Source organism: Zalophus californianus, chromosome 8 (assembly GCF_009762305.2).
Source record: "Zalophus californianus isolate mZalCal1 chromosome 8, mZalCal1.pri.v2, whole genome shotgun sequence".
NCBI classification, from domain to species: Eukaryota; Metazoa; Chordata; class Mammalia; order Carnivora; family Otariidae; genus Zalophus; species Zalophus californianus.
In genome coordinates this window covers 16,405,093-16,411,092 of record NC_045602.1, presented here as the reverse complement: position 1 = coordinate 16,411,092, position 6,000 = coordinate 16,405,093, and positions in this window count along the sequence as shown.

The following is a 6,000-nucleotide window of genomic DNA, read 5'->3' as shown; positions in this document are numbered from 1 at the left end:
GCAGGCTGTTCAGACAGCGAGGCTACAGCTGCTCTCCTCAGGCCGCAAGAGAGGAGCAAAGGGGCGAACCTGGGCATAACCTACCTGCCAGGCTGCAGGGCGCACGGGCCTGGCTCAAAGCCCTGGACCAGGTGGGGGGCTGGGAGGACGTCAGCCTGAGGGGAGGCTGGGAGATGTCAGAGCCCACGTTAACCACAGAAGGATGTCCCTCTCAGACCATCCCTGACACCGACAGTAAACAGGAAGTCCCCTCTCCTGGCAGCCTCCCAGCTCTTCTTGCCAGGGTGAAGAAGATTCTAAACTAGGATTCAGAGTAATAGTCGGGTCTGACATTTGGCAATCCCGAACTGGATCGCCAAGCTCCAGACCCAGAGGTGCCTCTGGTTTTCCAGCCCCTGGGCCAGAGGAGGCCCCTACACCCATTTCCTCCCCGTGCTGGGGCCCAGACCAGACAGACAACCCCAAATCTGGCTTGGCAAGAGGAGGAGCTCCCCTGAAGGCCCTCAAGGTGCCCAGGAGGGGGTGGGGCACTGTGCAGGTAGACGCCCCAGCCCTGGGTGCAGTTTGCTGCTGGCCCCCCTGCAGCTTTCCAGCATGTAGGCAGCCCTGCCGCTGCACCCAGGCACCTCTGTCCCACACGGCCCTGTGAGCTCCAGGGTGGTCTGTCCTCCCCTGCCCTGCAGAGACAGGCCCCCAGCCCCACAGGCCCCATGTCAAGCCGACTAAGAATGAGTGGAGGCAAAGGCCGGGTCAAAGCTACTGAGGGAGGTATGGGGCTGAGACCCCCTCCACAGGGTTCCTTGGAAGCACAAGGTGGAAGGGTAGACAAAACCCTGGCCCGAGGGGCAATCCCCCCCTACACCCCGCCCTGCCCCGCTGCTTTGCCAGCTCTACAGTTTGCTTGGTGCTTGGCATTCACTTAGCTGCTCCCAACCTCAGTTTTCCTTCTGAAAAATGGGGATCTGATTCTTACCTTGCCTGCCTCCTCAGGCTAGTAAGAATCAAGTATCTGTGAAAGGGTGTTAGAAACTCTAAGTTGCTATTAGTTAGGGCCCTTTTACTCACAAGCATGAGAAACCAGGCAAACTAGATGAGGCCAAAGAGGAATTTACCAGCTCAGAGCCTCAAGACCCAGGGCAGAGAATGGATGCACTCTCCTTGTCCCCATGCCAGCGTCTCTCTGTGAATCGGCTTCTTTCTCTGGCAGACTAGCTTCTCCCTAAGCCTGGAGCATCCCCCAGCTTCAGCTCCCAAGAGGCACCTCCCTCACTGTTAGTACCAACCTGAAAAATCCCAGAGAGAGTTCTCATTGGTCCCACTTAGGTCCCACGTCCACTTGGTGGATATCAGTACGACGTTCTGCAGCCTCTTCTAGAACTATATATTTGGAGAGCTGGGAGGTTCAGTTCACCAAAAGAAAAGAGATTTTATTCCCTAGAGAGAAGAAATGTGATGGAACTTGATCTACTATGGAAGTAATGTTTTATCAAGAGTATGATTGTTGGACGGACCATGAGAGACGATGGACTCTGAGAAACAAACGGAGGGTTCTAGAGGGGAGGGGTGTGGGGGGATGGGTTAGCCTGGTGATGGGTATTAAAGAGGGCACAGTCTGCATGGAGCACTGGGTGTTATACAAAAACAATGAATCATGGAACACTACATCAAAAACTAATGATGTAATGTATGGTGATTAACATAAATAAATAAATAAGAGTATGATTGTTGGGGCGCCTGGGTGGTCCAGTTCGTTAAGCATATGCCTTCAGCTCAGGTCATGGTCCCAGGGTCCTGGGATGGAGCCCCGCGTCGGGCTCCCTGCTCCGCGGGAAGCCTGCTTCTCCCTCTCCCACTCCCCCTGCTTGTGTTCTCTCTCTCACTGTCTCTCTCTGTCAAATAAATAAAATCTTTTAAAAAAAAAAGAAAAGAGGGGGCACCTGGGTGGCTCAGTCGTTAAGTGTCCGCCTTCGGCTCAGGTCATGCTCCCAGGGTCCTGGGATCGAGCCCCACATCGGGCTCCCCGCTCCACGGGAGGCCTGCTTCTCCCTCTCCCACTCCCCCTGCTTGTGTTCCCTCTCTCACTGTGTCTCTCTCTGTCAAATAAATAAATAAAATCTTTAAAAAAAAAAGAAAGAGTATGATTGTTATCATGGTCATCAGCATAAGCTTGCCACGTTTTCCTAATTCCCATTATCCTTGGGCTGTATTATCTTAAATAGTGGCTAAGGGCCCGGGCTCTGGAACTCAGACTGTCTGTAATTCAAATTCTGGTTCTAGTACTTTCTAACTGTGCGAGCTTAGGCAAGCTGCTTAATGTCTCTGTGCCTCAGTTTAATGTTTGTGAAGATTAAATGAGTTAATTCCTGGGGAATGTGAAGAATAGTACCTGGTACCTGACAGGTGTTCAATAAGCACTAACCATTATTGTCAGAAATTAAAAAAAAAAAAAAGTGCCAGCTGTTTGAGGGGGAACCTGTTTGAGGGGGAACTGGGAATAAAACCAACACTCCCGGGGCGCCTGGGTGGCTCAGTCATTAAGCGTCTGCCTTCGGCTCAGGTCATGGTCCCAGGGTCCTGGGGTTGAGCCCCGCGTCGGGCTCCCTGCTCAGCGGGAAGCCTGCTTCTCCCTCTCCCACTCCCCCTGCTTGTGTTCCCTCTCTCGCTGTGTCTCTCTCTGTCAAATAAATAAATAGAATCTTAAAAAAAAAAAAAACACTCCCGACTTACTCCCTAGCTTTCTCCCACAGAGCACTTAACAACCTCAGGAACTACAGTTCAACAGAAACTTCCTGGGAAGTTTACAAGTTGCCAAAGTCTCTCTCCTCCAGAAGCTCGCAGCCAAGTAAGGGTGGCAGACAACAGAGAGGGCTTTCCTGCCAGTTGGCTTCTGCTGGTTAGAAGTGGGCACGGGACTCTGTGAGACACCAAGGGGACACTGGGTCCCAAGGAAGCTGGCTTGAGAAAACCACACGTGAGCTCAGACCTGGGGATGGGCAAGAGCTTGCCAGGCAAAGAAAGTGGCAGGGCACAGTGCTAGTTAGGCCTCAAGCTAGGGGGTCTCAGCTCCAGACCCAGGCTTCCCTGCTTCAGGCTGCTGGGGCGGGAGCTCTGCAAATTCCCGGATCCCCCTTTTTGTCAGCTGGTTCCCAGTAGGTCCTGCCAACAGGGGGCTCTAGAAGCTGAGTGGCAGGCAGGAGGACAGAAGGGACTTACTCCTTCTTGTCTGTTCGCTGTCCTGCCAGCTCCCCAGCAAGAGCCAGACAGCCCGGAAGCATCAGGTGAGGCCTCCAGCGCTCTGCACCTCAGAGCAGGAGTTGAGAGCCTGTGGGCAGGAAACATCAGAAAGTCAGGTGTGCAAATGGCCCTCATGCCCAGCACTTGGTACCAGAGAGGAGCGGCTGGGGACAAGAGCCATCCCTGGGGCAGTTCAGAAACAAGACCCCAGGCCCTGGGAGGTGGGGACCAACCGGGAGGGCCTGAGCCAGGGGAGCTCTAGTGCAAGGCAGGGAACCAAAGCGCCCACACACTCCAACACCCCCTCTGCCTTCCAAGCACCGGTGGTTTGTTCAGATGTCACCAAGGCCAGGCCCCTGAACATGACAGGTTAGGGGGCGGGGTGGCTCTAAGGAAAGGGGGTGGCAACCGCACCCCCCCGCAGACAACAGGAGAGCTGGCTATCCTCTGAGTAACTTGGAGGTGGCATGGACCAAGCCCCCAGCCCTATATTAAGAGGAAATTCTCTAAAAGCTCCTCTGAGTGATGCACACTCGATTCTTCAGCATGAGGTGTGAGTGTTGGGACCCGTATTTGAGAAGTACACATATGTGTATATGTGGTAGAGGATAGGGGGGTACTATTAAAACAGGCCTGGTAGATTTCTAGGAGGTTGGTCAGTCAATAGCTTATTTGTGGCATCAAAAACTTCTGTCTTCAACTCTCTTATTCGCTCCCGTGGCTTCGATTTCCACCTTTACTCTCTAGCCAAGGCTTTTGAGCTCCAGATATGCAAACTCACCCAACTATCTCCCAAGAAAATTCCATGGCATTCCAAACTGAGCAAAATTAAAGCCTCCCTTTGCTCCAAATCTGTCTCTCTTCCCTATTTCCATGAATCATAACACTTTTACCAAGTTACCCAGGCTGCACTCACGGGGCCGCTCCCGGGGCTGTGACAATTAACAGTTATGAGCAGGGCCAGGATCAATGAATCCCAGGCAGAGATGGGGCCCCTGGAGCAGGGTCGCCATGTGAAAGCAGTAACTCAGGGTCACCCAGGCTCCTGTGTCCCTCTCACAGCCCCCAGGGCCAGAGGGAGGGCCCAGGACGGGCCTGAGGCCCAGTGACAAGTGGCTATCTTTCTACTTGGCTCCTTTCTCACCACCTGTTTCTCGGCCTTTTCCTCTCTGACCAGATCACCAGGCATTGGTGATAGACTGATCTGACGGCCCGAAATGGGAAACGCTCTAAAGATGCCATTTGCTCTTACACTCAGAAATCCGTCTTTTCTGTTCTACTTTTGTGTTATATTTTAAAGATAGCTTTGTTTCTGGCCTTTTTTCTGAAGGGCTTGAAAAGGCCTTTGGACCAAAGCAATAAAATTCTGACCTTTCTTTTATATATAGAACATCACATCATTTTCCACCTTAAAAAAATTGTATAACATTTCTGGGTCTAAAATGAAAAACGTAGGTATACAAATCTAAACTTTATTCCAAAAAAAGGTGTTTCCTAAGGGGACATAGTCCGAGATGGCTTGCAAAATGTTTTTCTTTAATTTATTTAGCTATTTTAAGTGTTCCCAAATGCTTTATACTCACTCCCAAGAGTCCTGATTACATGACACACTCTGCGGGTCAGTGTGAGAGATATTTTAAAGAAAGTTCTGAGGGGCGCCTGGGTGGCTCAGTCGTTAAGCGTCTGCCTTCAGCTCAGTTTGTGATGCTAGGGTCCTGGGATCAAGCCCCATGTCTGGCTCCCCACTCCGCGGGAAGCCTGCTTCTCCCTCTCCTGCTCCCCCTGCTTGTGTTCCCTCTCTCGCTGTGTCTCTCTCTGTCAAATAAATAAATAACATCTTTAAAAAAATAAAAATAAAGTTCTGAGATTCTTCATTTTACAAAAAGTTTCAGTCCAGAGTTTACATAAATGAAACCAATCAACAACGATAATTTAAGAGCATCTGTGTTCCATAGACAATCTGTAGTTAACAAAGTTCACGGTCCATGTCACAATAACTTTATGGTTTAGATATATCTTCCTACACCTAAAACACAGATTTCATTTATAGAAAAAATAATGGCAAATACTAATTCAGGAGGATGACCATAACATAGAGGGAACAATGATGATTCGGGAAGAAAGAGGGTGTCTATTTTTGGATCATCACTTTTTTATATAGGAAGGTGGTCCCTCTAGCTTTGCTTGTAATATGATAAAGTGGAAACAAGGGAATATCCATGAGCAATAAGCCAATAATACTAAGCATCCACTAAAAAGAGATGTGCTAATAAAAAAAGTCTTATATAAAAAAGCTTTCCCACATTAACTGTTAAGGAATTTTTAGAAAAATCTGGAGGATAGCCCACTGCCGTTGTAAACGGGATGGTGTTAGTGTGCCCTTATCTGTTTGCGTCGGGGTGATGTGTCAAAGTAATAATCTGCTGGCTTTTGTGTGTGTGTTTACCTCCTTCTGTATTTCTGACTGGTACCCAAGGGCTGGGCTGGACAGTTTTGCTTTCTTCAGTGCACACCCAAGCAGGAACAAAGATTCAAAAGCCCTCACTAGCAAACTTTCTTTTAGGCGTATTTGCAGAACCAGTTTTTCTTCCCCTAGAGGCAAATTAAGACCGTGTGACTGTGGAAAGTAAAAGAAGAAAAGGCGGGGGGGGGGGGGGGGGGGGGGGGGGGGGGGGGGGTGGGGGGGGGGGGGGGGGGGGGGGGGGGGGGGGGGGGTGGGATGGGAGGAGCAGTGGCCAGGAGCAGGACAGGGAAGGCAGGCGAGGA